This window comes from Heptranchias perlo, chromosome 14 (assembly GCF_035084215.1).
Source record: "Heptranchias perlo isolate sHepPer1 chromosome 14, sHepPer1.hap1, whole genome shotgun sequence".
NCBI lineage: Eukaryota > Metazoa > Chordata > Chondrichthyes > Hexanchiformes > Hexanchidae > Heptranchias > Heptranchias perlo.
In genome coordinates this window covers 53,077,067-53,104,805 of record NC_090338.1, presented here as the reverse complement: position 1 = coordinate 53,104,805, position 27,739 = coordinate 53,077,067, and the positions used below count along the sequence as shown (strand labels likewise).

General features: G+C 43.6%; 1 protein-coding gene across 1 annotated transcript in view; it reads left to right on the top strand.

The window, feature by feature from the left end:
* The window catches only part of LOC137332529 (biorientation of chromosomes in cell division protein 1-like), a 49,837-nt gene extending 23,336 nt beyond the window's left edge, over positions 1-26,501 (top strand). The window contains exons 6-9 of the transcript XR_010965690.1: positions 8,211-8,239; positions 9,580-9,667; positions 17,212-17,271; positions 26,422-26,501. The gene's annotated coding sequence lies outside the window, so the exon portion shown is untranslated. The remainder of the gene's footprint in view (positions 1-8,210; positions 8,240-9,579; positions 9,668-17,211; positions 17,272-26,421) is intronic.
* Positions 26,502-27,739: the final 1,238 nt, after the last annotated feature.

The following is a 27,739-nucleotide window of genomic DNA, read 5'->3' as shown; positions in this document are numbered from 1 at the left end:
TACGGGCTCCACTCTGTGGGCTCGATATTAGCAGGGCGGGGGGTCGACTGGGCGCGTGGGTAACGTGCCCGGTGAAATCAGCGTGCTCCGCACGGAATTGCAGGCTAATTAGAGCCACTTACCTGTGCTTCCGGGTTTCCCGCTGGTAAGCTGCGCAGCAGGCGAACTGCGCATGCGCAGCAAGGTCTGTCAGCTGGAGGAGCCCTATTTAAAGGGGCAGTCCTCCACTGACTGACGCTGCAGAAAATAGGAAAAATTACAGCATGGAGCAGCCCAGGGGGAAGGCTGCTCCCAGGTTCAATGATGCCTCACTCCAGGTATCATTGGATGGGGTGAGGAGGAGGGGGAGGACAGAGATCGTTCCCCCCCGGCGGGTGGGAGGAAGCGGCTTGGCTCGAGGTGGCAGAGGAGGTCACCAGCACCACCAACATATCGCGCACCTGCATGCAGTGCAGGAGGCGCTTCAATCGCCTAAGTAGGTCAGCCGAAGTGAGTACACTTACTCATTCCCCTACACTCCGTCTGCCACATCACCGCCCCCACCCCACATCTCCTTCTGCACTGCCAAGACTACTCTATCACATCACCCCTCATACCCACTCAAAGCTCATCCTCATCTTACCTGCACTTACTCACCTCGCCAGTACTCATCCCGCCACTACCACTCAACCCAATCCTCATACAATCTCATGGCTCTATCTCATACTCACCCTCTCATGCATCTCTTTCGCAGCCAGCCTCACTCAACCTTCCACTACCTGTGCTGCAGCCACGGGGCATGCATCACATATGTGCAGTAGGAAGCGTAAGGCAAACGTGTCGTGAGCATGAAGGGGATGCACAAGGGTGTTTGAGGGTTTGTCATGGTGTTTACCTATATTTAATTTCTGATCAACTCACATAACATATTATATTGGCACCACTACTGCCACGTCTTTGCGAATCTTGTCTGGTTTGTGCAATAATGCCCTTTCCTGAGGATCACTATGAAGACCCACACCTGATGCCACCCATTGTGTCACTGCAGAGTGGGTGTAGGTGTATTTGCAGGGCTCTTTTGTGCCGACGACTGAGAGACATCGGCGATGTCCCCGGTGGCACCCTGGAAGGATGCGGAGGAGAAGTTGTTGAGGGCAGTGGTGACTTTGACAGAAGATGGTGCTCGGGCCAGCTGGGAGCAGCTCGGCATGAAGGAGGCTGCAGATGTCCACGACTACATGTCGAGTGACTCTGAGCCTCCGTGTGCACTGCTGCTCAGAGAGGTCCAGGAAGCTGAGCCTCGGTCTGTAGACCCTGTGGCGAGTGTAGTGCCCTCTGCGACGCATCTCTCTCTGCGGTTGCCCTCCCTCCTGCTGTGCAGGTGTACGTGTCACAGCACTGTGTTGTGGAGCTCCACGTGTCAGAGGTGGCCGGCGAGGCTGGTGATGCTCCGAGGAGGTCATGACTGCAGCTACGGCGGCCCCCATCCGCAAGATGTACATTTGAGGGGGTCCGCAAGGTAGGTAAATGTGTCTGGACACCGGGGTAAGTGTGCAAGTTTGTGAATTTTATTGTTTGGGGGAGGGTGGTGGAGGCCAAACTTTGTCCAAATTGTCAGAGTGGCCTCCTGCAATGAGTGTGGGTCTCTTTCCCCGCCCCCCCCACCCCCCCCCCACCTGTCAAATGGACCTTTGCAGCTGCCACAGGCTGATGACTGCAACACGTCCATTTGAACTGGGAGTGTTTCCCCTAGTATGGGAATCAGTTCATTTCAAAATCCCAGCCCTCCTAAAATATCAGGTCTATAAACGACCTGAAGTACCTGTTCAAGTACTTTAATTGGCACCCCGCCGGCTTTAATTGCCGGTGGGAGTCCCACATGCGGGGGCTGCGCGCACATGTCAGTGCGTCACTGGGGAACCCGGAAGTGGGCGGGTTGGAGCCGGGCTCCAGACCCGCCCCAGGAATCCCGGATTTTCGCAGCCCCCCCGCCACGAACACACCCTATCACAGGTGTGAAAATCGAGCCCCGTGTGTCTGTGTCTCATGTTTAGGCATTTGTTTTTGACCATTTTTTTACAAAAAGAATTTGGAAAAAGAGTTACTTTTAATGTTGGGTTTTTAAAGCAAAGTCTATTCTCAAGTTTAAAAGGGCATTTCTAGGTAAAAGGTGGTTACTAATGGAAGTTATTTTCTCTAAAGACTAAGCAATAAACAATTCATTAACTTTAACTTGGTAATCAATACACACCTCACTCCCATTGTGTTGGAACGTTTTGTATTCCTTTCCAGCTGTGAACTGAAGAAGATAAAGATACTGGCACAGACAGGCAGTCAGATATTTTAAGAGATAGCTGTGAGGGCTTTCACTGAGACTAAGAGGTTAGAAATGCTGGAGGACATTTGGAAATCATTTTGTTTAAGTCAAGTAATATGACTCACTGATGTGGGAAAGCATGATGTGTTCTTTATTTTGTATTATTACACAAAGGTTGGTTGTTCTGGTTTGAATTAAATGAGTTCGATCTTAATGGCTGTTCTGTATGTCATCACTGAAATAAAGCAGCTTATTGATTCATATATCCTCCAAGACTGCGTTTGGAGAGATTGAAGAAGCACATATGCAAAAGACATGAATATCTGGTTCAGGTCACAAGGAGGTACTTTGTTATACCCCCCAAGTTACATTACTGTACAAGTAGATATAGAGCATGTGAGTCAACTCTCATAAAAATAAGATACTCAAACTGCTAACAGGAGTGACTGATGCCACTGAACCTGAGAAGATATTTACAGCAGCCCTGAATTTATGAGTGTGTGTGTCTGTGCACGTACATGCATAGTGGATGCGTGAAAGGGATCTCTTGTTGGAGGGGAGGTACAGATATTATAAACTGTTCAGCTTTAGCTTTTGAAACTGTCTGAATGTCTCAGCAAGTCATGTCTTTGTAATTACTCCAGAATTTTCATTATTTTCCATGAAATTTATCACCCTCTATGGACGAGTTATTTGCAGAGTTTGTAGAACACACTAAAATCTCAGAAGTTCTGGAAAATTTGCATCAAGCAATATATTAAACATTTTCTTTCATTAAAATTTGAAAGAAGTCCAAGAACACAGCAGGAGTGATTAAAAATTGAGCACCTAGTGATGTATTCTGTTTTAATGGTTCATTTGGGGTGATTATGCAAGTATTTAATGGAAACATTCCATCTAAAGTTTTTTTTTACTGTATTTACATCACTTTTCCCCTTCCCCCCCCCCCCCCATACTTCTGTCTTCCCAATGTTATTGCTTGTCTTTACATACCCACCTGCAGTCGGATGTGAAGGGGAGGAAGGTGGTCAAGACTGAAGACTCCACAACTCATGTTCTTGAGCTGCAAGATGTAGGAGGTAGGGTGTGCACATCTGTGCCAGTGAGTTGTTAGATCTGTTTTCTTTCTCTCCAAAGCTGGAACACTGCTGTCAGTAAAGCATTTCACCTGGCACTTCAAATGCAATCTGATAAAATCAGAGGGTCTTTCACATGCTGAAATAATGATGTCAGTCATATAGTGTATTTTATGTGCTGTATGTCATTAACACAAATAAGTTGGTAGATTCCATTTTTATATTTTTGGCAAATATTCTTAAAGCCACACTTTATTGATTGGATCTTTTTTAGTTGTTTTGCTCTGTACTTGCTACCATACTTTCTCCTTTAGCTCAAGCACTGGAATGGGCTGAGTCGCAGGTCTCTTGGAAGGCATCCAGTATTGTTCATTAAATGCCTCCAGATAGTGTAGTTCTGCATGTTGGGGCTGATGTGGCTAAATTTTTCTCTGCCAGGATAGCCACAGTGCTACCATCTATGTACTTTATCTACTTTCCTGGCTAAGATCTGGCCAAGATATAACATTTATTTTTACACTAAGAATGTACAATGTTATATTTAAGGTGGCTTTGTCACATTCTATCATGTTAAAACATAGCTAATAATTCTTCATCTGCAAGTTAAAGTATCCTTCAAATACCAATTATAAAGATTACTAATTAAGAACAAAGCTCACTCCAGGAAGTAGATGCATTTCAGCGAATAGTTGGAAAATTACAGTAAATCAATTTCAAGTTTACAGTAGCAGACCCCTCCCATTCCAGAAAAAATGCTGGTCGTTATTGTCTTTTTTAAAAGTTTGCTTCCTCTAAGATCAAATTATGAAAAGAAGGAACTGCATGCAGTACAATGCCTCTCAATTCTTAGGAACGCCCTTACAAATTCCAATAATACAAGAATGTGGTAACTTACAGTCTCTGATGTTCCATTTCCATGGGATGTGGGCGTCGCTGGCAAGGCCAGCATTTATTTCCCTTGAGAAGGTGGCGGTGAGTCTCCTTCTTGAATCGCTGCAGTCCGTGTGGTGAAGGTTCTCCTACAGTGCTGTTAGATAGGGAGTTCCAGGATTTTGATCCAGCAACGATGAAGGAACGGCGATATATTTCCAAGTCGGGATGGATTGTATCCTCCATCATAGTATAATGGAGGATACCTTGAAACAACCTGATTTGCATTATAGTGACATGGAAATCCATCCAAGCAATGTGAAAGGTTAAATTATTGATGTAGCCACTTCAGCACATATCCTGAATTTGTTAGTTTTTTTTTTCTCTCTGCTAGTTACGATCATTACTGCAGTTTCAAACTCCAATTTCACTAAGAATTTCTATTTTCAAAAAATGACTACTTAAGTGGTAAATTCCATAATCAAATGGAAGCCATGAACTTGAAAAGATGTGTGTTTGTTGAAACAATCATAGACATGGGTAGAACCCCAACCTGTTCACAGCTTGTCCTTCATTATTACCTAGCTCACAAAAATATATGGATCTGAAATTAAAGAATAAAAATCAGTCACAAGTCCCAAATGTTTCACAGTATATTAAACCCAAATTAAAGTTCAGTTCTTCAACTGCTTGATCTGTTGATTGATTAAATAAGAATTGAAGTTACAAATTGGTAGCAGATGACCTGTTCTCTCAGTTCTGTCACCAATATCATTACTTTTTTGATTTTGTATAAGGTTAAACCAGTAAGCTGGTACTATGCTAGAATAATTTACTTTCTATTGTTACTGATCCTTCAATGAACTAATAGGATGACATCAATGCAGTATTCTTGATAGTCCATGATTGGGAGAAGTCTAAGCTTGTAAGAACAAAAAACTGGCTGAATCATAATGCTATGTACTAAAGAGTGAAAGGCATCATGAGCAAATCAAGTGATTATAGAGAATGGTAGTTTCCCCCCCCCCCCCCCCCCCACCTTTTAATACTTTGGTTTAGTCAGTAAGTGATAATACATAATTTAGAGTAGTTGCAGCAGTTGCTGATAGTTTGAGGTGCAGCGGTTTCCAAGATCAAAGATCTAGGGCTCGATTTTACCGTCTGGTTTCCTGTGGGTTTCCAGCGGGGGGCCCCCAAAAATCCCGATATCCAGTCACGTGACCGGATCGCGCCACGATCCTGACCACTTCCGGGTTCCCCGATGACGTGCGGGGCTGCGTGCGCGGCCCCCGCTGGTGGGAATCCCGCAGGCAATTAAAGCCAGCGGGGTTCCACTTTAGTGTACTTACCTTGCTTGTTGAGGTCATTAAATGAGCTGAATCAGCTGTCAAAACAGGAAGTGTGGGATTTTACCTTCAATGCAGAGTGTTTCACACACTGGGGGAAACAGTCTCCCTTCAACCAGGCGTGTTGCAGCCAGCAGCCTGTGGCAGCTGCCAAGGTGCACTCCACGGGGGTGGGGAGAGCCCTCACCCACGCAGGAGGCCACCGCGTCACATAGGGCAACCCCTGCCCCCCGCCAAGCCAGAGGACAGACCGACGCGAAACCGCAGCCCCAGTCCGAGGAACCACCCACCTACCCTGCACAACCCCTCAGACCAACTCCTGCCAGATGGGTGGTGCGTGGACACCCTCGAAGGACGAACAGCATGACCAGCCCCAGCAGCCTCGCAGTCCACGCCGTCCGCCGCAGAGACGTGGAGCCCCCCAACACGGTGCTGTTGCACGCCCACCTGCACAGCAGGAGGGAGGGCAACCGCAGAGAGAGATGCGTCGCAGAGGGCACTACCCTCGCCACAGGGTCCACAGACCGAGGCGCAGCTCCCCGGACCTCTCCGAGCAGCAGTGCACACGGAGGCGCAGATTCACTCGACATGTAGTCGTGGAGATCTGCAGGCTCTTTCATGCCGAGCTGCTCCTGGCTGGCCCCAGCACCATCTGCTTACCTGTCGCTGCCAAAGTCACCACTGCCCTCCACAACTTCTCCTCCGCATCCTTCCATGGTGCAGCCGGGTACACCGCCGATGTCTCTCAGTCGTCTGTGCGGAAGAGCCCTGCAAATGCACCTGCACCTACTCTGCAGTAACACAATGGGTGGCATCAGTGGTGGGTCCTCATAGTGATACCCAGGAGCGGGCATTATTGGACACAACAGACAGGATTCGCGGAGACATGGCAGTGGTGGTGCCAATATAATGTGTGATGTTTGTTGCTCTGAAATTCAATATAGGTAACACCCATGGCAAACCCTCAGACACCCTTGTACATCCCCTTCATGCTCACGACACGTTTGCCTTACGCTGCCTATTGCACATATGTGATGCATGCCCTGTGGCTGCAGCACAGGTGGTGGCAGGTTGAGTGAGGCTGGCCGTGAGGGAGATGCACGAGAGGGTGAGTATGGGATAGAGCCATGAGATTATATGAGGATTGGGTTGCGTGTTAGTGGCGGGGTGAGTACTCGCGAGGTGAGTAGGTGCAGGTAAGATGAGGATGGGGTTTGAGTGGGTATGAGGGGTGATGTGACAGAGTAGTGTTGGCGGTGCCGAAGGAGATGTGGGGTGGGGGCAGTGTTGTGGCAGACGGAGTGTAGGGGAAAGACTACGTGTTCTCACTGTGGCTGACCTACTGCGGTCATTGGAGCGCTTCCTGCACTGTATGCAGGTGGGCGATATGTTGGTGGTGCAGGTGACCCCCTCTGCCACCTCGAGCCAGGCCTTCTTGGTGGCAGAGGCAGGCCGCTTCCTCCCGCCCGCCGGGTGGAAGATCTCTGTCCTCCCCCTCCTCCTCACCCCAACTGATGATACCTGGGGTGAGGCATCATTAAACTGGGAGCAGCCTTCCCCCTGGGCTGCTCCATGCTGTAATTTGTTCCATTGGTTGCAGCATCTGTCAGTGGAGGACTGCCCCTTTAACTAGAGAGCCTCCAGCTGACAGATCGTACTGCGCATGCGCAGCCCGCCCGACGCGCAGACCAGCAGCGCGGACCCTGGAGGAGCAGGTAAGTGGCTCCAATTAGTGGATTGCCTGCTACGATTGTGCGGGCAACCCACTAATTTCACCGGGCGCGGAGGCCACGCACCCGAAACCCAACCCACCGGAAACCCGCAGGCCTGCTAAAATCAGGCCCCTAATCTCTCAGCGCACTCAGGATCTGAAAGTGAAACCACCAGCGGGGGAAGCGGTTCATGCCAGAAGCGCAAATCACATTTCCCAGTGTAAATGCAGTCTTCAGGAGTTTGGATCTCCGGCTGAATTTCCTCAAAAACTCGGTATTGTGATGTCAGGAGCATGAGTGGAACTAAAAACTGGCTTCAGAATTGTGAACTGAGAATGACCTTAGCGTGTCAGTACAAATTGACTTTCCATACCCACATCTAACTTAAGAGTGAAGCACTGTCCGTTTCCATTGTGCAATATTGCTGTACCTTGAGAAGCTGTTTCAATATGTCAGCTTGGCTCAGTCATAGCACTCTTTCTTCCAAGTCAGAAGGATGTGGGTTCAAACCCGACTCCAGGACTTGAGCACATATTGTAAGCTGACACTTCAGTGCTGTGCTGAGGGAGTACTGCATTGTCAGAGGTGCTGTCTTTCAGATGAGACGTTAAACTGAGACCCCCGCCCCCCACCCCCCCCCCATCTCAGGTGTACATAAAAGATTCTGTGGCACTATTCAAAGAAGAGCAGTTTCTCCCAGTGCCATGGCCGATATTTATCCCTCAACCAACATCACTAAAGCAGATTAACTGGTCAATTTATCTTATTACTGTTTGTGGGATTTTGCAGTGTGCAAATTGGCTGCCTTGTTTGCTTACATTACAACAGGAATTTATTAGCTATAAAGCACTTTGGGATATCCTGAGATCATGAAAGGTGCTATATAAATGCAAGGTTTCTTTTCTTTCAGTGTGCTCAGTTGAAGCCGCAGCATCCCAGGTAAATAATTATCTCTACTGGTCTTTAATGAGAACAAATGTCAGGTTATTTTTTTTTATTTTAATGATTTTGCCATTTTCCTATTCAAAAGACACATGGAGATATGTTGATTTAGCATACTAAATTTCATGCTGCAGTTTGTTTTCCTGATAAATTTACTCAATTCAGTTAAAATCAGAATGATTAGATAAGAGGACATCAGCAATGATAGTGACTAAAGGTAATATAATGTTGAATTATTAGTAGTAGTCAAAGTCATTGTCCTTATAGTCTGTGATTTAATGCTACACTGGTGTCTTATGGAGTAAACCATCAGAGAAGCTTGCTGTGTTTTTAATAAATTCAAAACCGCCCTTTTTGTAATTGAGAGTTTGGGATAGAACTCTCCATTGCCACTGACATGATGAAATAGGTGATAAGCATGGTATGTCAGAGCATCACATGAGGAATCCTCAATCAACCATGACTCTTCAAAACAAAATTAATCATAGAACATTCCCCTTATACATAACAAATGGGAGGAATATTCTTTCCTTTATCTTTTATAAACACAGTGTTGTCTTTCAACATGTCTTTTCATTAAATAAATGCTTCAGTCTAAGAAAATCATCCTGTTGTTGAATTGTGTTCCTGCTGTTGGTTTTCTGAATCTAATTTCTGTTTGTAACATCTGTCTTTTGTTCACAATCCCAGTTCAGCATTTGTTTATGTTGTGGTATTGCAGCAGACCCTAAATTACTTGGCCCTTTAATATTTCGTTGTTAAATCATCTGTCAAGTTATTACAGCTCTTGCCCAGCTTTGCTGTTCCTTTACAAAACTGGGATGGTATATATTTTGAAGTCATAAGTATTTTCTGTAACTATTTTTGGTATTTTTTAATCTCTCACCAGAGTATGGTAACCAAAAGCTACTATAAGCAAATTAGTACAGTAATTTCTAAGTTAATAGTCAATAGGCTAATTGCAAGTGGTAAATATTTATTTTACTACTAATTTACCAAATCATAAATTATCTTGTGATGAAAAAGGCTTGACCTAGTTTCAATCATCAGTTTTAAACATAACTTTATTGGATTCACTCTTAATATTTAAAACTTAATGTAGTAAATGTGTTAATTGTGTATTTACTAATAAAAAATTGAGAGACATTTTTGCTGTTGTTTTGAATGTCAGGTTGTTAAAATATGAGTCTTTCTGGACATCCAGTCTGCTGGATCATCTTAACTGAATCATATAGCTCCAAGAATTTAAGTGAAGATATAATAGTTTGTTCGGTGGCAATTTTTCCAGACTCTTTCCCAGTTGTAACATCTAGTTTTCTGTTCCCATACGTCATCAGGATGTGCTTTCCTCATCTCTTCATTGGATGGGCTGAGTAATCGCTTTAGGTGCTTCCACCATGGCTCCTTCACATATCTGATCACCAGGTAATCAAAATAGTTATTACTGAATTCAGAATCTGTTAAACATAAATATAATCCCACAGATCAGCAATAGTACCATGAATGCAGCTCACATGTGATACCTCATCTTATGGGCCACAAAGTAATGTAGCAAAATGCTGTTGGACTGTATCAGAGAGCTAAGTCAGCTACTACAACAACAACAACGTGCATTTATATAGCACCATTAATGTAGTAAAACATTCCAAGACGCTTCACAGGAGCATTATCAAACAAAATTTGTTATCGAGCCACATAAGGAGGTATTTGGACAGGTAGGTTTTAAGGAACATCTTAAAGGAGGTGAGGTAGAGCGAGAGAGGTTTAGGGAAGAAATTCCAGAGCTTAGGGCCTCAACAGCTGAAGGCACGGCCACCAATGGTGGAGCGAATAAAATCGGGGATGCACAAGAGGCAAGAATTGGAGGAGTGTAGAGGTCTCGGAGGGTTGTAGGGCTGGAGGAGGTTACAGAGATAGGGAAGGGCGAGGCCATGAAGGGATTTGAAAACAAGGACGAGAATTTTTAAATCGAGGTGTTTCCGGACTGGGAGCCAGTGTAGGTCAGCGAGCACTGGGGTGATGGGTGAACGGGACTTGGTACGAGTTAGAATATGAGCAATAGAGTTTTGGATGAGCTCAAGTTTAGCTCAAGACGGTGGAAGGCCAGCCAGGAGAGTATTGGAATAGTCCAGTCTGGAGATAACAAAGGATGAGGGTTTCAGCAGCAGATAAGCTGAGGCAGGGGCGGAGACGGGTGATGTCATGGAGGTGGAAGTAGGCGGTCTTGGTGAGGGAGCGGATATGTGGTCGGAAGCTCAGCTCGGGGTCAGATGGGATGCCAAGGTTACGAACGGTGTGGCTTAGCCTCAGACAGTGGCCAAGGAGAGGGATGGAGTTGGTGGCTAGGGAACGGAGCTCGTGGCGGGGACTAAAGATAGTGGCTTCGGTCTTCCCAATATTTAATTGGAGGAAATTTTTGCTCATCCAGTACTGGAAGTCAGACAATCAATGTGACAAATGAGAGACAATGGGGGGTTGAGGGAGGTAGTTGTAAGGTAGAGCTGGGTTTCGTCAGCATACATGTGGAATCTGATGTGTTTTTGGATGTTGTCGTCAAGGGGCAGCATGTAGATGAGAAATAGGGGGCCAATGATAGATCCTTGGGGGACTGCAGAGGTAACATTCGGGAGCGGGAAGAGAAGCCATTGCAGGTGATTCTCTGGCTATGACTGGATAGATAAGAATGGAACCAGGTGAGCGCAGTCCCCCCCGAGCTGGATGACGGAGGAGAGGCGTTGGAGGAGGATGGTGTGGTCAACCGTGTCAAAGGCTGCAGACAGGTCAAGAAGGATGAGGAGGGATAGTTTGCCTTCGTTGCAGTCACATAGGATGTCATTTATGACTGATCAGGGCAGTTTCAGTACTGTAGCAGAGGCGGAAACCTGATTGGAGGGATTCAAACATGGAGCTGCGGGAAAGATGGGCAAGGATTTGGGAAGCAATGACGCGGTCAAGGACTTTGGAGAGGAAAGGGAGGTTGGCGATGAGGCGGTAGTTTGCAAGGACAGAGGGGTCAAGGGTGGGTCCTTCATCAGGTAAAACGTGGACGCTAAAACGTAAACATTTAAAGTATGCATATCTTTAGAGAAAATAATGTTTATACAATGAAATACTGACATTTTTCAATATTTGACCCATTAAGCCTAGTCCTTCCACAGACCATGTACAATTTGCTCTATCATCTACTCTTCTGCACCCAATTAAAAAGTTCTGCACAAATACCCTCTGATTCCCAATGGTTAGCAAGCAAAACTCTTGAGTATTCAACCAACCATGTGTAACTATTCAATCCCAGAATCTTTTTTTTATTCGTTCATGGGACGTGGGTGTCGCTGGCGAGGCCAGCATTTATTGCCCATCCCTAATTGCCCTTGAGAAGGTGGTGGTGAGCTGCCTTCTTGAACCGCTGCAGTCCGTGTGGTGACGGTTCTCCCACAGTGCTGTTAGGAAGGCAGTTCCAGGATTTTGACCCAGCGACGATGAAGGAACAGCGATATATCTCCAAGACGGGATGGTGTGTGACTTGGAGGGGAATGTGCAGGTGGTGTTGTTCCCATGTGCCTGCTGCTCTTGTCCTTCTAGATGTTAGAGGTCGTGGGTTTGGGAGGTGCTGTCGAGGAAGCCTTGGCGAGTTGTTGCAGTGCATACTGTGGATGGTAAACACTGCAGCCACTGTGCGCCAGTGGTGAAGAGAGTGAATGTTTAGGGTGGTGGATGGGGTGCCAATCAAATGGGCTGCTTTGTCCTGGATGGTGTTGAGCTTCTTGAGTGTTGTTGGAGCTGCACTCAGCCAGGCAAGTGGAGAGTATTCCATCACACTCCTGACTTGTGCCTTGTAGATGGTGGAAAGGCTTTGGGGAGTCAGGAGGTGAGTCACTCGCCACAGAATACCCAGCCTCTGACCTGCTCTTGTAGCCACAGTAGTAATATGGCTGGTCTAGTTAAGTTTCTGGTCAATGGTGACCCCCAGGATGTTGATAGTGGGTGATTTGGCAATGGTAATGCCATTGAATGTCAAGGGGAAATGGTTAGACTCTCTCTTGTTGGAGATGGTCATTGCCTGGCACTTGTCTGGCGCGAATGTTACTTGCCACTTCTCAGCCCAAGCCTGGATGTTGTCCAGGTCTTGCTGCATGCGGGCTCGGACTGCTTCATTGTTTGAGGGGTTGCGAATGAAACTGAACACTGTGCAATCATCAACGAACATCCCCATTTCTGACCTTATGATCGAGGGAAGGTCATTAATGAAGCAGCTGAAGATGTTTGGGCCTAGCACACTGCCCTCAGGAACTCCTGCAGCAATGTCCTGGGGCTGAGATGATTGGCCTCCAACAACCACTGCCATCTTCCTTTGTGCCAGGTATGACTCCAGCCACTGGAGAGCTTTCCCCCTGATTCCCATTGACTTCAATTTTACGAGGGCTCCTTGGTGCCACACTCGGCCAAATGCTGCATTGATGTCAAGGGCAGTCACTCTCACCTCACCTCTGGAATTCAGCTATTTTGTCCATGTTTGGACCAAGGCTGTAATGAGGTCTGGAGCCGATTGGTCCTGGCGGAACCTAAACTGAGCATCGGTGAGCAGGTTATTGGTGAGTAAGTGCCGCTTGATAGCACTGTCGACGACACCTTCCATCACTTTGCTGATGATTGAGAGTAGGCTGATGGGGCGGTAATTGGCCGAATTGGATTTGTCCTGCTTTTTGTGGACAGGATATACCTGGGCAATTTTCCACATTGTCGGGTAGATGCCAGTGTTGTAGCTGTACTGGAACAGCTTGGCTAGAAGCGCGGCTAGTTCTGGAGCATAAGGCTTCAGCACTACAGCCGGGATATTGTCGGGGCCCATTGCCTTTGCTATATCCAGTGCACTTAGCCGTTTCTTGATATCACGTGGAGTGAATCGAATTGGCTGAAGACTGGCTTCTGTGATGGTGGGGATATCGGGAGGAGGCCGAGATGGATCATCCACTCGGCACTTCTGGCTGAAGATGGTTGCAAACGCTTCAGCCTTGTCTTTTGCACTCACGTGCTGGACTCCGCCATCATTGAGGATGGCGATGTTTACAGAGCCTCTTCCTCCTATTAGTTGTTTAATTTTCCACCACCATTCACAACTGGATGTGGTAGGACTGCAGAGCTTTGATCTGATCCATTGGTTGTGGAATCGCTTAGCTCTGTCTATAGCATGTTGCTTCCGCTGTTTAGCATGCATGTAGTCCTGAGTTGTAGCTTCACCAGGTTGGCACCTCATTTTTAGGTACGCCTGGTGCTGCTCCTGGCATGCTCTTCTACACTCCTCATTGAACCAGGGTTGATCCCCTGGCTTGTTGGTAATGGTAGAGTGAGGAATATGCCGGGCCATGAGGTTACAGATTGTGCTGGAATACAATTCTGCTGCTGCTGATGGCCCACAGCGCCTCATGGATGCCCAGTTTTGAGCTGCTAGATCTGTTCTGAATCTATCCCATTTAGCACGGTGGTATTGCTGTCCTCCACGGGCATTTCTCACATCTTGAGCAGCACAGAAACAATTGTGTCCTAATCTGCAAACATGAGGTCAGCTACCATTTGCATATCAGTAACATCTAGCTCTAACTGCCTTTACCTCTCCACTGTCTTTGTTCTGTCTGACTACTTGTGTGAAATTCAGTTTTGCATGAACCTTAACTTCTTCCAGCTAAATATTGGGAAGATTGAAGTTGTTGATTTCAGCCCCCGCCACAAATTCTGCTCCCTTGCCACAGACTCCATCAACCTCCATGGCTATTATCTCAGGTATAATCAGACTGCTCACAACCTTGGAGTTCTGTTTGACCTTGAGTTGAGTTTCCCCCCTATATCCTGTCCATCACAAAGACCACCTTTGTAACATCACGCACCTCCACCATACGTCGGCTCTTCTGCTGAAACTCTCATTTATGTCTCTGTCAACTCTAAACTTGACTACTACAACATGTTACTTGCTTGCCTCCCACCTTCCACCCTTCACAGACTCCAGCTCATCCAAAGCTCAGCTGTTTATACGCTATCCCACACCAAGTTCTGATTACCTAACAGCTTTGTCCTCACTGACCTACATTAGTTCCTGGTCCACCAAGATCACAAATTTAAAATTCTTGTCCTTACCTTTAAATCTCTCCATGGCCTTGCCCCTCCCTACCTCCATATTCTCCGTTCCTCAGACTTGTTTTGCATTCCCCCCACTCTGCCCCACCATTGGCGGCTGTGCCTTCAATCGCTCCAGCTCACTTTCTGGAATTCCTTCCCCAAACTCCTCGGTTTCTCCACCTCCATCCACTCCTTTAAAATCCTCCTTCAAGTCCACCTGGCTTGGTTCATTTTGAATGCATCCAGAATGCTGTTTGATATTAAAAGTGATGGCCTACATTCTTAACTAATATAAGATGTACAATTACACTGTTCTTAATTCCGAAAAGTGTTAAACAATGAATCTGCACAGGCATATATTAATTTCAGTCCACATGATCAATAACATGTACTCATCAAGTTGAAAAACTATGATTAAAAGTTGTTTTTCTAAAATCCTACTCCTCTACAATTTTATTTTCTGTTCTACGGAATCCATGATAATCACTTTATTATATGTGTTCTGACCTACAAGACAGCACAATAATGTATTATACCTGATTTGGTATTATTTTGTACAATTATTAGACCACAGGGGCTCTGGCTCAATTTCACTTCTCAAGCTATGTGGTTCACTCTCTGTATTCACGACTCCTTTGGCTGAAATAAAAAGTATTAAAATAAACTTGATGAATATAAAACAGGCTGCTTTTTGGCACCAGTGACTAATAGACGTTGCTGATAGCAAAATCCAAATCATAAGGATGTGATTTACCAACAACATAAAACCACTGAAGATATTGTGTATAAAGTAAAAATTCATTCACATTCTAGTACCATGTGAGTGCTCGCTGGTATCTCATCCAAGTGGCCATTATTCTTCTGTGAGCCTGTGATGAATCAGTAGCTATGTTTAATGGTGTGGGCATCACAGCTGAGTCTTAACCCGCCCTCACCCTTAGGGGTATTATAACACCTCCTTTATGAGTTGTCCAATCCCAAAATGCAATTTTGCACTTGTTTTACTGTAAATCAATAACATGAATGAATAAGGATGATGAACAGAGTGGATGATCTTAGGTCTGCCCATGCTGTACTAGAATTAAAAATGTGTATTTTTTTCCCCAAATGAAACAATGTGGAAAATGTTCCTTTTGCCCTGCACTGACATTCCTCAATAGATGAATACATAAATTCACCTGAAAATTCCCTTCCCTACCTAAATTTTCTATTTTATTATTTGCTATCAATCTTGTGCCATTGGGAAGGAGGGGTAATTTCATTTTGCAAGTTTTAAAAGAAGTTTTACAGAACTTTTTATTTAAATTAATAAAGTGTTATCATCCTATGTCATCATGCCACCCCTAAAGATTTCTCTTTCAATGAAAAATAGCCTTATATCATAATCGTACTCCAGGTGATTCCTTTCCTAAAAGCCATGGGTAAAGCTAGGGTCAAAATGGACTGCAGAATCCTCAGAGGTGTCAGCATCGCTGAGTTGGTAGCATTTTACTTCTGGGTCAGCGCATAATCTAGGCTAGTATTGAGTGCTACATTGATAAAGGTGCCATCCTTTGGTTAAACCAAGGTTCTGGCTGCCTGTTCGGATAGATTATAACAAAAAGCAGGGCCAAGATGGTTGAAGGGTTTTGCCATCGATAGTGGAGTGGAGAAATGGGGTGATGCATAGAATGAGGTAGTCAAAGGACATAAGGGCACAGGAAGGAACGTAAGGCTGGAGATGGTTCTAGAGGTAGACTGGAGCAAGCCTGTGGAGGAATTTGTAGATGAGGATGAGGATTTTAAACTTGATGCATTTGGAAACAGGAAGCCAGTGTAAGTTAGTGACGACAAGGATAGTATCTGAAGGGTGAGGCACCATAATGTAGGACCATTATGTTGTTTTACCTGACAGATATTAACAGGGGCGCTGCTATTTCATGGTTATTATTGATAGTATAGTAAATTCCTAAGATTACAAACTATTTATTATATATTACTCTATAAATAGGCATCTGCAAGTACATCAAGATTTATAATTCAATAATAAAGTCTTGTTTCACTTACCTTTTGGTTCTCCACAGCATGTCTGTAAATTCTGTCTTGACCAGAATATTGTATTCATGCCTGCAGTTTTTACCATGAATGCTAATCACAAATTTTTATATATACATATAATATTTTCAGAGTTATGGAATAAGTTCCTTCTTTTTGTGATCTCTAATTTAGAAGTGTAAAATGATCACTTTATAAAATAATGGCTAATCATTTTGTGGAAGGCAAGATATAATTCAATCTGAAAAATGTTATGTAACAAACCTTCATACTCTTATCCCCACATCAGAGTGATTTTTGTCGACTGCACCTATTGAATGTAATGTGCCTCATAAAAAAAATGAGGACATGTGCTGGTTAGCAAATGGGATCCAGAACCTTGAGTTTAAAAATAAAATATATCTGAATGTTAGATATTTTAAAAATCATTAATTAAAAAAGGTAAATTAATTTTTTGCTTATTTTTAGTTTTACTATAAATGTCTAATTACAATTATTTACACTTTAACTATAAGATACATTTAGTGTATTTCATTTTTGCAATATTGTTCAGATTTGCAGTAACAGATTTTGGCCAGTGGAGGTCACCAGGAGACATTGACTGGAATTTTGAGTGCTCTGAAAAAAGCTAACAAACTTGTGAAAATGTTTGTGTTTCATAGTGTATGTCTCTGAACCTTTTTGAAGAGTTTTAATAGTTTTTTTTTTGGGAGGAGGTGAAAGAACAAAGAAACAGAAAATTTAAAAGCTGGAAAAGGCCATAGTTCGTAGTCCACTTTGCTACTGTCCTAGCACTTGTAACTGATGATGTGTTTCTCTTGAAGGTACTTTGTCCAATTTGACCTTGAAGAGATCAAGGCTACTTGTCCCTACAACTTTCCCAGGTGAGCTATTCCAAAAACTCACCACTCTCTGTGAAATAACACTTTCTACGTGGTTCATCTTTTCAGCTTATACTCATGTCCCCTTGTTCTGCTATCTCATATCAAATCAAATATCCCTGCACCTTATTAATGTGAGTACCTCCATCATATCCCCCTCAGTTTTCTCTTCTTCGTTGAGGAGAGCCCCAATTCTGTCTCATCCCCTAATCATTCTAGTAACCCCTTCTGTGCACCTTTTCCAGATCAGCGACATTATTTCTGTAGTGTGAGTTCCAGAACTGTACCCAGAATTCCAGGTATGGCCTGAGCAAAGCTCTTTACAGTGGCTGGTTAACCTTCTACAATTAACTCCTGGTTTTACACAACTTAATGCCCCGTTTCCTTTTTCTAACAGCAGCCAGACATTGGCTTGATGTCATGAGGGATTTACCTACCATGACTCCAGGATTCCTTTCCTGATTTGTCCGTCTGTATTTTCCCATTATTCCTACAATCCTTCTGCTTATTTTGTATCCCCAACTGCACGACTTTGCACATTTACACTGAAAGCAAATTTTAGTTTTGTTAACACCATTGCTGCAATAGCAGAAAAAGGAATTACAGATAAATGCATTAAATTAAAAGGATGTCTTTGTTGTTTGGCTGCTTTCTGTTTGCTGATCATTGATTATTTATGATGTAACGCATTACTTAACTGATTCTCAGATTGTGCTTGGAACTGATCGGAGCTTATAGAATCATAGAATCATAGAATCATAGAAGTTACAACATGGAAACAGGCCCTTTGGCCCAACATGTCCATGTCGCCCAGTTTATACCACTAAGCTAGTCCCAATTTCCTGCACTTGGCCCATATCCCTCTATACCCATCTTACCCATGTAACTGTCCAAATGCTTTTTAAAAGACAAAATTGTACCCGCCTCTACTACTGCCTCTGGCAGCTCGTTCCAGACACTCACCACCCTTTGAGTGAAAAAATTGCCCCTCTGGACCCTTTTGTATCTCTCCCCTCTCACCTTAAATCTATGCCCCCTCGTTATAGACTCCCCTACCTTTGGGAAAAGATTTTGACTATCTACCTTATCTATGGCCCTCATTATTTTATAGACTTCTATAAGATCACCCCGAAACCTCCTACTCTCCAGGGAAAAAAGTCCCAGTCTGTCTAACCTCTCCCTTTAAGTCAAACCATCAAGTCCCGGTAGCATCCTAGTAAATCTTTTCTGCACTCTTTCTAGTTTAATAATATCCTTTCTATAATAGGGTGACCAGAACTGTACACAGTATTCCAAGTGTGGCCTCACCAATGCCCTGTACAACTTCAACAATACATCCCAACTCCTGCATTCAATGTTCTGACCAATGAAACCAAGCATGCCGAATGCCTTCTTCACCACCCTATCCACCTGTGACTCCACTTTCAAGGAGCTATGAATCTGTACTCCTAGATCTCTTTGTTCTATAACTCTCCCCAACGCCCTACCATTAACGGAGTAGGTCCTGGCCCGATTCGATCTCCCAAAATGCATCACCTCACATTTATCTAAATTAAACTCCATCTGCCATTCATCGGCCCACTGACCCAATTTATCAAGATCCCGTTGCAATCCTAGATAACCTTCTTCACTGTCCACAATGCCACCAATCTTGGTGTCATCTGCAAACTTACTAACCATGCCTCCTAAATTCTCATCCAAATCATTAATATAAATAACAAATAACAGCGGACCCAGCACCGATCCCTGAGGCACACCGCTGGACACAGGCATCCAGTTTGAAAAACAACCCTCTACAACCACCCTCTGTCTTCTGTCGTCAAGCCAATTTTGTATCCAATTGGCTACCTCACCTTGGATCCCATGAGATTTAACCTTATGCAACAACCTACCATGCGGTACCTTGTCAAAGGCTTTGCTGAAGTCCATGTAGACCACGTCCACTGCACAGCCCTCATCTATCTTCTTGGTTACCCCTTCAAAAAACTCAATCAAATTCGTGAGACATGATTTTCCTCTCACAAAACCATGCTGACTGTTCCTAATTAGTCCCTGCCTCTCCAAATGCCTGTAGATCCTGTCCCTCAGAATACCCTCTAACAACTTGCCCACTACAGATGTCAGGCTCACCGGTCTGTAGTTCCCAGGCTTTTCCCTGCCGCCCTTCTTAAACAAAGGCACAACATTTGCTACCCTCCAATCTTCAGGCACCTCACCTGTAGCGGTGGATGATTCAAATATCTCTGCTAGGGCACCCGCAATTTCCTCCCTAACCTCCCATAACGTCCTGGGATACATTTCATCAGGTCCCGGAGATTTATCTACCTTGATGCGCGTTAAGACTTCCAGCACCTCCCTCTCTGTAATATGTACACTCCTCAAGACATCACTATTTATTTCCCCAAGTTCCCTAACATCCATGCCTTTCTCAACCGTAAATACCGATGTGAAATATTCATTCAGGATCTCACCCATCTCTTGTGGTTCCGCACATAGATGACCTTGTTGATCCTTAAGAGGCCCTACTCTCTCCCTAGTTACTCTTTTGCCCTTTATGTATTTGTAGAAGCTCTTTGGATTCTCCTTTGCCTTATCTGCCAAAGCAATCTCATGTCCCCTTTTTGCCCTCCTGATTTCTCTCTTAACTCTACTCCGGCAATCTCTATACTCTTCAAGGGATCCACTTGATCCCAGCTGCCTATGCATGTCATATGCCTCCTTCTTCTTTTTGACTGGGGCCTCAATCTCCCAAGTCATCCAAGGTTCCCTACTTCTACCAGCCTTGCCCTTCACTTTATGAGGAATGTGCTTACCCTGAACCCTGGTTAACACACTTTTGAAAGCCTCCCACTTACCAGACGTCCCTTTGCCTGCCAACAGACTCTCCCAATCAACTTCTGAAAGTTCCTGTCTAATACCATCAAAATTGGCCTTTCCCCAATTTAGAATTTTAACTTTTGGGCCAGACCTATCCTTCTCCATAGCTATCTTAAAACTAATGGAATTATGATCACTGGTCCCAAAGTGATCCCTCACTAACACTTCTGTCACATGCCCTTCCTTATTTCCCAAGAGGAGGTCAAGTTTTGCCCCCTCTCTAGTCGGGCCATCCACATACTGATTGAGAAATTCCTCCTGAATACACTCAACAAATTTCTCTCCATCCAAGCCCCTAATGCTATGGCTGTCCCAGTCAATGTTGGGAAAGTTAAAGTCCCCTACTATTACCACCCTATTTTTCTTGCAGCTGTCTGTAATCTCCTTACATATTTGCTCCTCAATTTCCCGTTGACTATTTGGGGGTCTGTAGTACAATCCTATCAAAGTGATCTCTCCTTTCTTATTTTTCAGTTCTACCCATATAGACTCAGTGGGCGAACCCTCGGATATATCCCCTCTCACTACTGCCGTGATGTTCTCCCTAATCAAAAACGCAACTTCCCCTCCTCTCTTACCTCCTGCTCTATCTTTCCTATAGCATCTGTACCCTGGAACATTGAGCTGCCAGTCCTGCCCCTCCCTTAGCCATGTTTCAGTAATAGCTATAACATCCCAGTCCCATGTACCCATCCATGCCCTGAGTTCATCTGCCTTGCCCATCAGACTTCTTGCATTGAAATAAATGCAGTTTAATCTAGACTTCCCTTGGTCTTTGCCCTGCTTTCTCAGACCATCTGTCCGGTCATGTTCTGTACACTCTCCCTTACTGCCTTTTGTTTCTGTCACCACTTTATTTCCCACTGACTTCCTGCATCGGTTCCCATCCCCCTGCCATATTATTTTAAACCCTCCCCAACAGCACTAGCAAACACTCCCCCTAGGACATTGGTTCCAGTCCCGCCCAGATGCAGACCGTCCAATTTGTACTGGTCCCACCTCCCCCAGAACCGGTTCCAATGTCCCAGGAATTTGAATCCCTCCCTCTTGCACCATCTCTCAAGCCACGTATTCATCCTAGCTATCCTGTCATTCCTACTCTGACTAGCCCGTGGCACTGGTAGCAATCCTGAGATTACTACCCTTGAGGTCCTACTCTTTAGTTTAACTCCTAACTCCATAAATTCAGCTTGTAGGACCTCATCCTGTTTTTTACCTATATCGTTGGTGCCTATATGCACCACGACAACTGGCTGTTCACCCTCCCCCTCCAGAATGTCCTGCAGCCGCTCCGAGACATCCTTGACCCTTGCACCAGGGAGGCAACATACCATCCTGGAGTCTTGGTTGCGTCCGCAGAAACGCCTGTCTATTCCCCTTACAATCGAGTCCCCTATCACTATAGCTCTGCCACTCTTTTTCCTGCCCTCCTGTGCAGCAGAGCCAACCACGGTGCCATGAACCTGGCCACTGCCACCTTCCCCTGGTGAGCCATCTCCCCCAACAGTATCCAAAACGGTATACCTGTTTTGGAGGGAGATGACCGCTTATTGAACAATCGTCATGTGACCCGTGCTGTCACGATCAACAATTACAACAGAGAGCTAAAATTTAAGAAAAAAATAGTATGAGGTTTCTTGACGATGAGATAAACATGGTCATCACTAAATGTTTGAGCATGGAACTACTATCAGTCTAAGCCTAAGCATCAAAGAAGCCACCTCACTTGTAGAGAGATGGTTTTCTATTCCTGCATGCAGGATATAATACTTTCTAGGGTCTTCTGCTCATTTACTGCACCCTTATGACTGTATTTATTCAACTTGGTGTTGCCTGGCCTTTCTCTAGGCTTTTGAGCTTGTAAGCATACATCCGTTCTAAGTCAATCCAATTTAAACCGTTCTTTCAGCTCTCTCATCAACTGCATGAGCTTTTTTGCCAGTGGGTTAATGTATTTTTGGCAAGTAAAATGCAATTATATCTAGTTTCCATTGTAGCTTTTAAACAAATTTTTGCTTAACCCCATTTTGTAGTTATTTTTTTTCTCCACCTCTCTCAAATCTCTCTTTACAATGGGAATGTATGCTGACAGGCTTTTAAGCCTGGAGAAAGGCCAAAGCAGTGTCAAGTTGAGTAAATACAGTCATAAAGAGGGTAATTTTAACCCCCAAGAACAGGTGGGTTGGCAGCGGGTGGGAGTTGAATATAGTTGTTTTTTTGGGTCGCAACCACAAAATTTTCAGTCTTTGCATTCCCAGAGGGAAGCCTGTACTTTTACCGCCCATGTTAAACCCGGAAGTGAAGCCAGGTTGCAGTCACGACCCAAAAAACAAGTATTTTCAACTCCCACCCGCCCTCAACCCACCCGTTCTTGGGGGTTAAAATCACCCCCATAATGCTGTAACTAAGCAGAAGATCATCCCATTGCCATTCAGCCCACCTGTCTCAGATGTCCATGCATACCTGTCAAGTGCTGTTTTCAGTGGAAGAGTCAATTACTTTTTTATGTTTTCCGTATCTTCAGCTCAATAACTTAAAATAGATTTATTGTTATGGGTGCAATGGCCACTTCTGTATAGCTGCAGGTCAACATAGTTGATTTATAATGAAGAACAGTACATACGTCAACCACAATAAGAGTGCTTTTAAAACAAAGATAAATACAATATATTCCAGCAGCAAGGTGTTATTTACTACAAGGCAATACAGGCAGCTCCATTTAAGGGTAAGACTGACAAGCAAGTTTGCTGTATACGGATGGACCCCATTCATTTCAATTGCAATAAATTAAGGATAAGAACAGATATTTCTTTAATAAGCAAATTTCTGTTGAGACTAATGAACTTTGAATTTGGGCACTCAAAGCTTTGATAGAGATAATTGGAATCATGGTTTAGTGTTAATTGTCCTATTGGACTTTCACCCTATTTTGTCTCTTTATGCAAATAGTTCAATAGTTGCAGCATCCCCATTAGTCTATTGTTGCACAATTGAAACTAACAACAATTTCATTAAATCGTGCCTTTAATGTTGAAAACGTACCAAGGCGCTTCACAGAAAAAAATGGATGCTGAGCCAAAGAAGGAAATATTAAGAGGGGTTGGTCAAAGAGGTGGCTTTTAAAAATGGTTTTAAAGAAGGAGAGGGAGATGGAAAGGTGGAGGGGTTTAGTGAAAGAATTCCAGAGCATGGGGCCTAGGCAGCTATTCAATCTAGTATGAACACTTGTATACATTCATTTTAAGTAGTTGAGTCAAGAATAAGGGGTCATTGATACATGATTAAATTTAAGAGATTTAGAACCGAGGGCGGGGGAAATATCTTTACACAGAGAGCTGTGAGGCTGTGGAATTCACTTCCAGGCATATTGGCTGAGGCAGAAATTATGTCAATATTCAAGATTAGATTGGATAGGTGGATAAAGGGATATAGGAACAGGGTGGCTAAATGCGATTAGAACTATTTGCTTGCATGGAGGGTAGATGCCAACAGGAAATAGTTCTGTGTATTTCTATGTATAAGTCTCAAATTATCTTAGTAGATTTGGATTAAAATATATATCCAGAGTGAAGGGAGTTTGAGTGTTATCTACCACATCATAGGCCCACAGCAGAAAGCTGTTCCATATTTTTAATTGCAATTATTTGATGGGGTATTAAATTCTAAACTGTTCAATCAAATGACTGAACTGAGATTTGGGCGCACCAGTATCAGTGCTGCTTTTAATGGAACTCCATTTAAAAAGAAATTTGTGCACACCAAGTTGCTGAGCAATATGAAGTATGTGGTCTCATGATGCTCAGTGGGGAAAAAAAAACAATTGTTACTGTAGAGCTTTTCCCCTTATCAAAATTTTGAAATCTTCATTTAGGCATTTGCAGTACCCTAATTATTGTGAAAACGTAAGTGTATTATCCATATCATAGCCGTTAGTGATTATTTGTAAAATTGCTTATTCTAAACATAGTTTGCATCAATATTTCAGATATCAAAAGCTTCACTAATTATCACCATGAATAACAAAGCACCATATCAATGCACAGTCTGTTTTAATACAACAATTGTAAACTGCACACAATCATCCTACTCTTTGCTAACATTGTGCTTCCGCTGGCCTACACAAGCCTTTCTATCATCTGTTCTACTGCTTAAGTGCCACCTGAGGGCCACGATTGCAGGAGGTGGTTGGCTCCTCATACTGTACAGAAGAATCATGAGACTGAGGTGGTCCTCTTCTCACATCAGTTTGCTCACGGGCAGCTTGGTGTCGCCTCCCCTGCTCCACTGGTGTAATGCAGTGCAGCGGACAACCGGAGGCCTGGTATATGCCGCTGTCCTGAGAGACATTAGCATTACGCAGCTGCGATTCGTGGGTGGCTTGATCCTCATCATCCTCTTCATGACCATCATCATCTTCCTCCTCCTATGCTGGCTGTTGCTATGGTGGACCTGCAGGAAAGGAAGATAGAAATTAAGAATAGGTGAGCATTACCCCCATGGAATTAAAGAGACAGATGGGGGTAGAAGGTTGTGGCTGTGTGGTGCTTCACAAGGATATCAGGCCTTCTCCTCAAAGGGGTTAATGCTTTAAGGTTGGGGAAGCACCTCCAATACCCTGCCTGTGGTGGTGGGTAAAGTTAGCAGTTGAGGAATCTGTGTCAAGTCGTATGAGAGAGTTGAAGTAAGCAATGTGGGAGTCTGGGGCTGTTAAAGTGGAAGGAGGAGTTTAGGGTTGTGCATGTAAATATTTATTGAGTGGAATTTTGTAGCCACAGTGCAAGGTGCAGAATTAGAGTCCCCCTTAACCAGAGACCATTGTGAAGGGTTAATTGAGCAATTATTGCTTAAAGAGGGTGAAGACTGTGCTGATGCCTAGGGTGGGCAAGGAAGAAAAGGCAGAGGTGTCCAATGTGTTACCTTTCCTGCCTTGCTGAGGATGTGGAACTTTTTGTGGCACTGTTCTGAAGTCCTAGGGGTGAAGGAGTTGGCAGTCAATGCCAGTTCCATAGCCCGTCCAAGTGGCATAAGTGATATTTCTGGCTTAGTGGTTTCCACATCTAGGTGCCTGTTCCTCCTGCCTTCATGAGAGCTTGGAGGTCTGAAAGAGTGAAGTTCAGTGTTCTTATTCCCTGACTTGGTGCCATGCCCTGGTGCCTTGTTGGTGCTAATGTTGTCTTATTAATATTTTTTCAAGTATGACATGTAGAGGGTAAAATTCAACTTTGGCAAGGGCGTAAAACGAGCATTAACAAATCGGTTGCCCGTTATACTCCTGGCGCACTTTTCCTTTACATTGAATTTACGTGAGTGTGAAGTGAGTGTTGAGCACTGTTCTTTATTTACCTGGCTGTGCCCAGTCTGCTGCAGAAGTATGCAGGCTGAACACTATTTTCAAAGGCTGCACGAGTTTCCATGCAGTTCAGCTACTTACACGCATTTTACACTAATGCGTACTCCAATGGTTATGCAAATGAGCAGACCCAGGAATCTCACGTGTAATTCCATCTACAGCTCACCAGCAGGCACAATACTTTTCTTTAAAAGATGCCACAACAGTGTAACTCACTTCAAGGAAATTCCCCCCAAGGTGTTTATGATCTGTCCTTAATCCACAGTAAAACTGATTTAGCCTAGGTAGCCTATATTTCATACCAAGCAACAGAAAATACACATCTAAGATAATATGGGATTGTAAAATCTCTTATCAAATTAGTCACACTGGGATTTGATCTGCGAAAAAGGCTCACATGATCTGTCTCTGCAACAGAAAGAGAGAAACCAAAACTAAATTACTGTGATCTAATTATATTATTTCTCAAAATATTATTAAATTGCCTCTAACTTACAAATAACTGGGAATGGAACATTCAGGAAGTATCAGTCCGGGTAGATGTAATACCAGGACGTTTCTAGTCCCCTCCTTTAATGGAATGCAGTACTTTACCTGTAGTACAAGTTAACTTGGTGTTGTAAGACAGGTAGATTTATTTTTATAGGAATATAATAATTTCTGCTGAACTAATAGTCTCTCTGTTCCCTTGATTTATCCCAGTAGATTATTATGCTTTGTGGATAGTTCTTTTTGAATATCTAGCATACTTATCATAGCTGGAAAAGGAAATATAGATTATTCAAGGATACATCCTGTATTTAACATCCCAACTTTCCAACAATGGGAGTACTTTTTGTGACATGAAAGTATTCAAGATAGATTTATAGCTGTCTGCAACGATCATAACACTTAACAATTTCTCTTCACTTTTTTGTTCATTATAGATACTCTTAGGAACTTAGGCCATTCAAAACAATTTTGTTTGTTGGAAGCTGCAAAGAATTTATGTACTTAAAGAATTGCTACAAATATGAATGCACGAATGCATTACATTAGCAACATATGCTGAAGATTAATGGACATTTTTTCCCCAATTTGGTTTGAAATAATTGTTTTTTTTCCAAATGGAACAGAATGCATTTTGGCAGCAATAATTGTGTCACGAAAGGAATTTTATTGCCAAATAGCCTTGATTAGTTTCTGCTTTTAATCACATTTTCAATAACTCTTTATTGAGAGGCACATTGACTGGCACGATGATAGCACGTGACAAATCCATCTTTTTAATTTTGAAGGTATGCATGTTGCCTGCTCTCCCACCCCTCAACTTTCTTCTTTTGCTGGTCACTCCATACCACGCACCTTCTGCCTTGGCCTGCTGCCAGCTACTGTCAGTGCTGTTCCTGGTCCATCACCAGGAGACATATCACAATGTGCAGAGGAGCTGTCCTGTCCACTTTCCCTTCATCCAGTGGTGAGGTACTTGGCCTCAGCTCAACCCATCCCCAGAGCATTTGATCTGGCACCATGCGTAGCTGATTCATTCATTGCAACCCCGCACTGCTAAAATAAAAGAAAGAAAGACTTGCATTTATATAGCGCCTTTCACGAACTCTTGATATCCCAAAGTGCTTTAGAACCAATGAAGTACTTTTTTGAAGTGTAGTCACTGTTGTAATGTAGAAAAACTTCATATTAAAACATGTCCATCATCCCACACTTGGATTCACAAATTCTTTATAATGGCAGAATTCTTAGCGACAAACTACCCTCACATTAGGTACAGGACTGAAACTCATATCCACACAAATATCACAAAGCCAAAACAAATAGACAATATTTTTGTGTATGCTAATTTTATCTGATTATTCTGAATATTCAGACATTGATTTAATTAACTTGCCATTAAAGTGTGGAAAGAAAAACTGGCAATTTGATCTTAAACTACCATGAATTAAAATGATAGTCTAAAAATGCTAATCTTTACAGGAATTGGTGTAGGCAGTATTGATATAAATTGTGTCATTTATATTGTGGTGAATTTATATAATTTTGTACATGGGAAATATTTCTTCTTGAGCAATATTTGATCTGAGCAAAACTAACTTAGAATAGGATTGATTGTTTAAGATTCTTAATATTTGTTGAAAGTATTGCATTCTCCTGGTGATTTCTTTTTTGTTCTGTGGTTTGAAAATGGTGAATACAATTATCTTCAAATAAAGGCCTTAAAATATGATTGAATAAATATTACCAGCAATG